The sequence below is a fragment of the Rutidosis leptorrhynchoides genome, chromosome 5 (assembly GCF_046630445.1).
Source record: "Rutidosis leptorrhynchoides isolate AG116_Rl617_1_P2 chromosome 5, CSIRO_AGI_Rlap_v1, whole genome shotgun sequence".
Classification (NCBI taxonomy): domain Eukaryota; kingdom Viridiplantae; phylum Streptophyta; class Magnoliopsida; order Asterales; family Asteraceae; genus Rutidosis; species Rutidosis leptorrhynchoides.
This window is the reverse complement of record NC_092337.1, coordinates 450,100,063-450,110,928: the sequence shown is the minus strand read 5'-3', so window position 1 is coordinate 450,110,928 and position 10,866 is coordinate 450,100,063. Positions and strand designations below refer to the sequence as shown.

The 10,866-nt window shown below is 37.0% G+C and overlaps 1 long non-coding RNA gene across 1 annotated transcript; it reads right to left on the bottom strand.

The window, feature by feature from the left end:
• Window positions 1–7,333: 7,333 nt before the first annotated feature.
• LOC139846670 (uncharacterized) lies at window positions 7,334–9,972 on the bottom strand. The gene is made up of 3 exons (XR_011759140.1): window positions 9,713–9,972; window positions 8,172–8,229; window positions 7,334–7,681 (listed from the first exon to the last, which is right to left on the bottom strand). It is a non-coding gene; the product is annotated as an uncharacterized lncRNA (long non-coding RNA).
• Window positions 9,973–10,866: the final 894 nt, after the last annotated feature.

Here is a 10,866-nt window from a genome sequence, read left to right as displayed (position 1 = left end):
TTTGATCAGAAGCAACTGAATATGAGACAGCGTCGATGGATCGAGACGATCAACGACTACGATTGTGAACTCCGTTATCACCCTGGCAAGGCCAATGTTGTAGCTGACGCTTTAAGCCGAAAGGAGAGGATGACACCTCTTCGTGTTAGGGCTCTGAACATCACCATCTATTCGAACCTCAACAGCCAGATCAGAGTAGCCCAAGATGAGGCTCTCAAGGAGGAGAATATATCTCATGAACATTTGAACATACTTGTCTCTCGATTCGAGGTTAGGGAGTCTGGACTTCGATGTTATGCCGGAAGAATTTGGGTACCTATTTATGGGGATTTACGGAATCTTATACTTGATGAAGCACACAAATCGAGATATTCGATTCATCCTGGAGTGGGCAAAATGTACCACGACCTTAAAGAACAGTATTGGTGGTCGAATCTTAAGAAGGACGTTGCGACTTATGTTGGTAAGTGTTTGACTTGCTCGAAGGTCAAAGCCGAGCATCAAAGACCCTCTGGATTACTTCAACAGCCGGAGATCCCACAATGGAAGTGGGAAAGGATCACAATGGATTTTATCACCAAGCTGCCAAAGACGGTGGGCGGATACGATACCATTTGGGTTATTGTTGACCGCCTCACCAAATCTGCACACTTCCTAGCGATGAAGGAAACTGATACAATGGAAATACTTGCTCAACTATACATCAAGGAGGTTGTATCTCGTCATGGTGTACCTTTATCGATCATCTCCGATCGCGATCCCCGTTTTGCTTCTAGATTTTGGCGTTCTTTGCAAGAAGCCATGGGAACTCGTCTTGACATGAGTACTGCTTATCACCCTTAGACTGACGGGCAAAGTGAACGAACGATTCAGACTTTGGAGGACATGTTGCGTGCATGTGTTATCGATTTTTGAAAGGCTTGGGAAAGGCATTTGCCACTCGCCGAATTCTCGTACAACAACAGTTATCACTCAAGCATTAATGCTGCACCATTTGAAGCGTTGTATGGTCGCAAGTGCCGATCCCCTATTTGTTGGGCCGATGTAGGCGAAAAGAAAATTACCGGACCCGAGGTAGTCCACGAAACCACGGAAAAGATCGCTCAGATTCAAGCTAGACTTAAGACTGCCCGCGATCGTCAGAAGAGTTATGCCGATCTTAAACGTAAAGACTTTGAATTCAACGTTGGTGATCGTGTAATGTTGAAGGTTGCACCTTGGAAAGGTGTGATTCATTTTGGAAAACGTGGAAAGTTGAACCCACGATACATTGGTCCTTTTGAAATCTTGGAACGTGTTGGACCCGTTGCTTACCTTTTGGACCTTCCGACACAATTGAGCTCAGTTCATCCTACCTTCCACGTGTCAAACTTGAAGAAGTGTCTTGCTGCACCGGAACTTATCATACCACTCGAGGAACTTACGATTGACGACAAACTTCACTTTGTGGAAGAACCTGTTGAAATTATGGATCGTGAGATCAAAACTTTGAAACGCAACAAGATTCCGATCGTTCGAGTACGATGGAATGCCAAACGAGGACCTGAGTTTACTTGGGAGCGAGAGGATCAAATGATGCGGAAGTATCCTCACCTTTCCCCGACTCCTCCATCTACCTCAGCTTAAATTTCGGGACGAAATTTTCTTTAACAGGTGGGTAATGTAACGACCTTGGATTTTCCAACATTTATTTATTAATAATTGTTATTATTAATACTTGTGATTAAACGAATGTATGTTATTACATTTACATGTTGCCATGACTAAACGTACTTGACTTTAATTGCCCGAAACATCTTTGTGACACCCGAGACTTACACGAATAATATTTTCAGATATTATTTACATTCATGATTAGTTTTATTAATCATTTTATTTAACTAAGGTTATTAGTTAATTACATGGGCTTTTATTGAATTTATTTGTTAATTATTGAACTTGGACTTTGATTAGTGTAATGGACTCTTGAATATGGGCTTATAAACCCACCCTACACCTTATTGGATTAACTAGCCCATTGTTACTACATGTAAGTATTACTTAGAAGTAAACTAGATGGATTAACCTTGTAAGGAATCTAGTTTCACACTTTCCCCATGTAAGCACCTCTATTACCCACACTTTTAAACTTTAACATACAAGTGACCAAAGAATTTTTCTTCCCTCCCTTCCCTCATGCAAAACCGTCGGCCATCTTTGGCTTTAGGGGAGTTTTAAATTTTTTTTTTTTACTACTTCATTACTTGCAATCTCATTCTCACACTTCACTTCAAACTTACCTCTCAACTTTTCTCTCTTTTTCTCTCTAAAATTGTAAGTAGCAAGGACTTCTTTCTCTTCCTTTCTTGTCTCCAAAACCGAACCTATACACCCCTTAATCATCATCATCTTTGTTCTTTGTTGATTGTTTGTAGTTGTTAGTTGTTGTTACTTTGTTACTTGTTATTATTTACTTACTAGTTTCCAAGAATCAAACTCTTTAGTTTCATTCTCCATTTATCTTGTTTTTACAAGAACACTCAAGAACATAAACTTACTAGTTTATGTTCTACACTTAATGTATCAAAAGATTGTAAGTTCATAGTTGTTAAACTCATACTTGTAATTCATGTTAGTAAACTTTAAAGTTTACTTTCTTAAAGATCAAACTTTGGTTTGAATCTTTAAATTATGAACAACAATGAACTTGTTACTTGTTTACTTAGTTTATGTCTTCATTTTATGCACTTTAATTTCATGTTTGTTGGTTGTTATTGGTCAAATGTTACTAGTTAACTTTGATCTCATTAATCTTGAACTAAAGTAAATTTTAAAGGTTCAAGAACATGTAAGTAAGTTTCTTTAATTATAACTTGGTACACTTATGTTAGATCTAGACTTTTGAGTCTTGGATCTTCAAGATCTAACTAAGAACTATGTTCTACAACTTAAGATCTTGATTTCATAAGTTCACTTTCAAGTTTGTAACTTATTGTTAGTCTTAAAGTTCATGTATGTGTTAGATCTAAGACTTTGATGTAACTTTGGTTCATCAAAACACTTGCAACACTTAAGTGAGTTGTGCTTCATGTCTTAGACTTGCACTTGGGTTATGATGGTCAAACATTGGTGAAAATGATGCAAACACATCAACGAGTTGTACACTTGAAGCTACATGCATCAAGGATGAGAACCGTGATAAGCATCAAACACCAAGAACCACCGGAACCTACTGACCTGTCTGTTTTCTGTATTCTGGGTCCGATCAGTAAGACCTGTGCTGTTGTGATTATGATTTTCAAATAGCTCTGTTCGTGTAGATAACTTTTCATATAGGACTCATCTTAATCCGAGTTACGGTTTAGGATTTATGGCCCTCCGATCGTCACTATGTCCTTTTAACGTTGTGCAGAAATTTCTGACCTACTCGCACTTAGACCGTCGCCACGGTCAAACGAAGATGAGCTTGCTTCTGTAAATTTTACCACACTTAAAGGACTCATATACGGAGCCATGGCCACTGGTATCACCTTATTTCAGTAGGTATTGAGGCCGTGGTGACTGACCGAACTCAGCCTTTGTTTTAAACTACTTTCATAAACGAAACCTACTTTACACCTTTTGTTTAATGATGAATGATGATGACCCTTAAGACCTTATTTACATACTTTTAAACCTATTCGGACGATTTACTGACTTAGTACTATTTGACTTAGGTTGAGGACCCGTTTGGACAACCTTCATTACTTGCTTACTTTCCGAGTCATACTTTACCGCTACTTTATCATTGTGAGTTATAGCATTCCCTTTTTACTTTAACTTATTTTGGGAACTGAGAATACATGCGGATTTTATGTTTTACATACTAGGCACGAGTACTTAAACTTATATATGTGTGGGTTATATAACGGCAGAAACATTCCCGTTAGCTCGGTAACGTTTAATCATTGGTTTTTGAACCATGAACGCGAATCTTAGATATGGATCCATAGGGTTTGACATCTCCACTCGGGCTAGTCACGCTAGCATTTAACGAGTGTTTAATACTTCGTAAACATACGCACTTGCCAAGTGTACTTTCAGGGGGTATAAACGTTAAGTTAGTTACCAAGTGCCCACGGTTAACATATACTTTATCATACTGTTTTGAAACGCTCTTTGTAGCACTGAAATCTCGTGGCCTACCTTACATACTGTTATACTTAAACTATAGCTCATCAACCTTTGTGTTGACGTTTTTAAGCATGTTTTTCTCAGGTGCTTAAGGTTATTTGCTTCCGCTGTCGTGCTAGTCTTGCCGTAGACACCCGCTGCTCTAGTGTTATCACCGCATGAATTGTTTATCTTGTATTCAAACTTTAATACATTTGAAACTATATTTTGTAATGACCTAAGGGTCACATACATTTATTCATGCTTGCTATTCGTAGAAGCATACTGTTGGTGTAAAACATTTGATGTCGGTTATGACGTCACCTTTTTATCGTGAATGCAACTTCTTTTATTACAGCATATAGTACTTAACCTTGTAATGATCATGTTGTTGATGATTCGTACACGATGGTTTTGTACGGGGCATCACAGCTTGCACGTACGAAGTTTATATGATTGGTGACTACACCAGCATGGTCCAGGACCGACAATGTACTAGGGGTCTAGTTAGATGTTTCACTACAAAAGAGTCCTCAGTCGGAATCCAAGGCTTGGTAGACTTACTACAACCGGTGTGCCTCAGTCGAACTTGCGTTGTACCGATAGACTTTTCTTACCAAGGGGTGACACAGATAGTGTACTCTGAATCGGGGTTCGCGACTTCCCAATAACAGAGCCAATAACTACGTTCTATTAGTTGGAAAAAAGATTAAGTTTAAAGCATAATCGGAAAGCATCTCAACAACATACACAAGCCATAATATTATTTCGGCATTATAACTGACTACATCATAGCATACACTAAAGATAACTACTCGCTATTCATGGAAACAACATCACAAAGCATAATAATGGAAGACATTATATAAAGATAAAGGATAGAAGTACCAATAGATTAAACGATTTCCGAATACAAAAGTGACAACTTCAAACTCCAAACTGCTCCTAATACAATCTTCCGCGTTCTTCTCTGGGTACTAGATTTTCCGCATGGAGTCGAAGACCTTGAAAGTATGACTAATATTGTAGAAAGAGAGGTAAAGAAGTGAATTGAAGTGTGTGTAAAAATAGATGACAAAGACCCTTTAAATAGGAGTAAAATTTGCCTGCAAACGGCTGGCAGGCCGTTTGGCAGCCCGTTTGGCAGCCCGTTTGCAGGGGCCGTTTGACCAAGCCACTCGTTTCTTGTGCCTGTTTGCCTTGGCCGTGTGGCAATCCATTTTCCAATGTTGCAAGCCATTTGGCAGTGCCGTTCGGATTTCCCTGGTTTGCTGAATTCACTGGATCGTAACTTGATTTCTTGTCTTTCACCGTTTTCGCTCTAGAATCTTCGTTTTAGCTCCGATTCTCTTGATTCTTTTTGCACCATCTTCGTAATTACTTGATCTTCAATTTTAACTGATGAAGCGGGTATTTTGCCAATAAAGCTCGAAACTTTATTGTTTTTGGGCCTTAATACCGGGGTGAAAACGTGACTTTTTAGCCGATATCAAGGCTAATTGAAGCTATATTAGATTTCAAGAGTATTGGGCTTAGAAGTGTGAAGAGACCATCAAAGAGTTAAAGGTCGGTGTCCAAGTGAAGCTGCGATATAAAGCTTTTTTAATTTATTTTTATTTATCATTCAATTTTCATTTTCTCTGTATCTGTTCTCTCTACGAGTTTATCACTCAAATTAGGGTTTATGAGATTGTTCATATCACATGAAATGAGACTGAATCTGTTTGAGTTAGTTTATTGATTTATGTATTGTGTTGAACGATCTGGTTGATTGTGTTGTTAATTTGTGATTAACTTCCTGTGATTGGAAGATTTGCTTCCTGTGATTGGAAGATTATATATTGTTTTTGTTCGTGTTTTGTTCATGGTATCAGAGCGGCAAGGTGTAATTTCATTCGATCTGGTATTTGTTTGACTCTAATTTTTCAAATATGAAAAATTAGGTTTTCTGGTCTTCGATTGATCCTTTCAAGATTTGTTGAAAGATCAGTTGTTTCTACTGTGTTTGGGTTCGAACACGTCTTGTGGATTCTATTTTTGGGCTAGATCTGTTGTTATGTAGAAGAACTTGTTAAGAAACTCAATTTAGGGTTTCTTCTTCTTGTCTTCAACTGCAATCTTGTCTACAAATGGGAGTCTCGTGTTTATTCGTGTTTTTATTTACCCCGACTTGATCTCTACGCCCAACTCTTGATCTAGATCCTTGAGATCTATGAATACCTAATCAAGCGTAGATTGATCTTGACCTGTTATACTGTAAATCATCTCAACAGGTTGCCTGGCTAGTAGCCAGTCGATTGGGGTTTGTTTCTTTTCCTTACAGGTGTCTAAACTGTGGATTTGTTGCGGTTTTTTGTGCTATTTGTTTTTTCTATGTGTTAATTTTGTTATTTACTTGCTATTTGAATATTTTGATTGCTTGTTTGTACAGTATTGTGTGAGTCTTCTTTCTGTAAATAATCTAATTAAAGATAGCAATTGTGTTGTAAGTTTTGATAAGATAAAATGCTATATACAGGATTCAATACAAAAAGGATTGACGGGGACTGGTAGTGAGTCTGATGGATTGTATTATTTTGATGACTGTTTAAATGGTAAGTGTTTTGTTTCTAATTTGTCTTCATCAACTAAGCCTAAACACAAATTATGGCATAACAGACTTGGTCATCCTGATGATCAAGTTTTATCTGTTTTAGGTAACATCTTGGGGTTGGAAAATATTAAAAATAATGATCCATGTGATGTTTGTCATAAGCCAAAGCAAATAAGGGAACCCTTTCCTCTAAGTGAACATAAATCAAAACATTTAGGAGATTTAATATATTTAGATACTTGGGGGTCCTTATAGGGTTAAAAGTAAAAAAGGACATAAATATTTTCTAACTGTTGTTGATGATTACACTAGAGCTGTTTGGACATATATGTTAAAGTCTAAAGATGAAGTATTTGATTATATTGAAAATCTTAACATGTTGTGGAATCAATTTAGTACTACAATAAAAGTTATAAGGTCTGATAATGGCAATGAATTTGTTAACAGTAAAATGAAACACTTTACTGATTCTAAAGGTATAATACATCAAACTTCTTGTGCTTATACACCACAATAAAATGGGATTGCTGAAAGAAAGCATAGATACTTATTGAATGTTACTAAATTTCTTATGTTTTAAGGAGGTATACCTCTTTATTTGTGGTCTGAGTGTATATGATAACTCCTAAATTATACATATTTTTAAATACATTTTGATGAGTTATTTTGACATTTTAAAGTCATTTTAAGTACTTTAAAAGTCTACGCTCTGATACCAACTTATAACACCCAGATTTTTTTTTTTTTTAATACAGCGGAAGACCTGTTTATCATATATGTAATATAAAATCTACTTGAATATAATATCCATGTTAGTATTTAAAAGTCCGGGTGTTATACTAAATATTAAAATAGCTTTTAATATAAAGGACACGACATCAGAGTTTCTGGCTTTGTCAAACATATCTTCCAGCATCCGCTCTTCACCCTGAGAACTATCATACAACAATCCATAACCTGCAGGGAATATGTGGGGGATTAGCACGAAGCTAAGTGAGTGCAACTAACTACAGGTAATAGCATACGGGAACCGTCATACTAATCATGTCACATAGTCTAACACATAAACATCACCCAAGTGCCGTCTACAGAGACTCTGGCGACTCGGCCAACCCATTAACCACCAGTTGATCGGACTAGGGCTTACCAGAAGTTCCTCCACCACCGTGTTGTATATATATAATCCACACGCGACGGACGCGTCATTCACACATATATACACCACGACTGTCTAGGCTACCACTTGAGGAACCCAACCCGCAGGTTGATCTCTCCTACCGAGGCTACCACACAATAGGGACACACTGGGCTCCAGCAGACAAGCATCAACTAACATGCAGTCATCACAACATACTAACTAACCGTAGTAGCAAGTATATCTAACAAGCATGGAAATCATAATATAACATTCTACACTATACTATATACTCCAGTTAGTTCCACTCACCGATACCCGCAAAACTAGGTAGTCTAATGTCACCGAGTCTTCTCCTCGTCTGTATCACCTGAGAACAAATACTGAACAAGTTAGTAAATCACGTCTCATTTACTAACAATATCACGCTATATATATATATATATATATATATATATATATATATATATATATATACACGTTTACAATATATATATATACACACACCTATATGCATAGTTAACATATATACATATACCTAAATACAATTCTTCCATTTATTCACAACTCATATAATTAATACATACATACACCTATATATATACACACACATACCACACATATATATAAACTCATACACACACACACACACACACACACACACACACACATATATATATATATATATATATATATATATATATATATATATATATATATATATATATATACACATATATGTAATCATACATATATATAATTCATTCAAATGGGTCATGGTTCAAGTGGGCAAACTAATCATCACAATCCAATTAATCGTGTCGAGGTCCATACGGGCGATCGTGTATATACACTTACACATATATGTATACACAATGCCAAGTCACACAAATGGGTCAACTAGACACTAATGACCCAAATGGATCATAATTTTCCCATTTTAACCCAAATAAGCTCAAAACCCATTTTAAAATATCGAAACATGCATATACACTTGACACGACATCGTGGACATATCACAACCAACAAATACCCATTTTGACACAATATAGTCTAAGCGAATAAAACGAGGTCAAACGGGGTCAAAAGGGTGAACAAACCAACACACGAACCATAGAACAAGTGTACGGGTCATCGGGGTGTGGCCACGCCAAGCCGCCGCGCACCACGCGGGTGAACGGCAACAAAAGAGGGCTGCAACAGCAGCAAACAGCAGCTCTAGCTGCAAAATTGCAGCTGAAACAGTCCCGGGCAGCAGTAAAAAATAGTAGCAGCAGCGTAGCTGCTGCCTCTCTCGGTTTCACCCACAAAATACGAGTTTCGAGCAGTTTTTTGACCGAATTAAAAGTTAACAATGATCACTAACATGTGTACATACATAATCTATCACAAATCAAGCTTATAAACATCACGAAATCAAGATTCTAAGTCACAAAATGCATTTTCTAACTTTCTAGCATAAACTCTAAATTAACATGAACGATTCGGGACCAAACGGGTAAACCAAACCATCTTATGCACCAAAAAAATGACAACCACCGCCACCGGCCGCCAACCACCACCGTTGACCTCTAGCAGCGGCAGCAACCGCCCAGAATCAGCAGCAACAGCAGCCGTAGCTGCTGCCCCACCATGGTGTACCCCCAAAATTTGTTGTTTTTTTGCAATTTCAAGCCAAATACAAGTCCACAATAATTTACTAACATGTATACTATCATAAACAAGCATAAATCAAGCACTTTCATTCCTAAATTCAAAGATTCAAGCATCAATTCATCTATATATTCTAACTTTTATAAAAACTAACAAGCACCTCAAGTAAACAAGGATACAAACACAAATTGAAGACAAACCTTTGTTAATTTGTTAGAGAAGCAAGAACCCATGAACGGAGCTTCCTATTTCATCACCATTATCATTAATAAAAAGTTAGGGTTCTAGTGGTGGTGGTGGGTTTCGTGAAAGAGAAAGGAGAGGGAGGAAGACCACCACAAACTTGAACTAGCAATTTAATCATCATCTTCAATTTAATCAAAACTTAGGATTCATGCAAGTGTGTGTGTATATGTCGATTGGAAAAAGGGAGGAGGGAGACCAAGAAACAACTTACAGTACCAAATTAAAACAAGGGGCTGCTTTTTATTAGTAAAAGATGTATTTAAATCCCATTCCTGATAAAACACGGGTATTTAACAGTTTACTGAAAATTGACACACTCCGTTCGGTAGCCAAAGGAAGTCCAAATTTAATAAACAAATAAGTTCTATGACCCTGGTCACAAAACGATCCCAGCGAACTAATAATTAATTGAAAACACTTAATAATTGATTAATTCACTAAAATGCACTTTAAACACAAAACGGACAAAAATGGCAAAATTTTAAATTCCAACTAAGCCCGTCAATCAGGATGTTACAATATCACTCTCAAACTTCAAAATTCTGTAGTTTAGGGTTCAGAGTAGGGTTTAATTTCAATGTAAAGTCATTCTCTTGCATTGGATTCAAGTTTTAATTTAAGTTAATGCAGTTTTTCTTATTCCTCTTTATTGCTTTGTAAGTTATAATCTTATTCGCTTTATCGCATCTTTTCAATTATGTCTTTATTTATATTTAATTGCTTCTGTTCGTCTCCAACTATGAACTAAACGTTCATAGTGGTTACTTGGACGAAAATCTGGGAAAACAGATGAAGCCGTCGGCTTCCTTGTCCAAGCCGCTGGCTTGGCTGAGCCAAGCTGCCGGCTTCGTGCTTCAGTCCGTACGATTTCTGGTTCTTTTTCAGATCTGTATGTTCATGTTTCTGTGATGATTATTTAAACTGTTTATGTCTGCCATGATTCAATAACTTGTTTGACATGCTTAATGATTAAATATTATGAATCTAGGATTAACTAGTCATTGATTCTATGATCTTATATTCGATTCATATCACTTGTTTAGATCTAGTCCATCATATATAGTGTTTGGATTGCATGCAACTTAGGTAAACATCATTGGTAGTGATA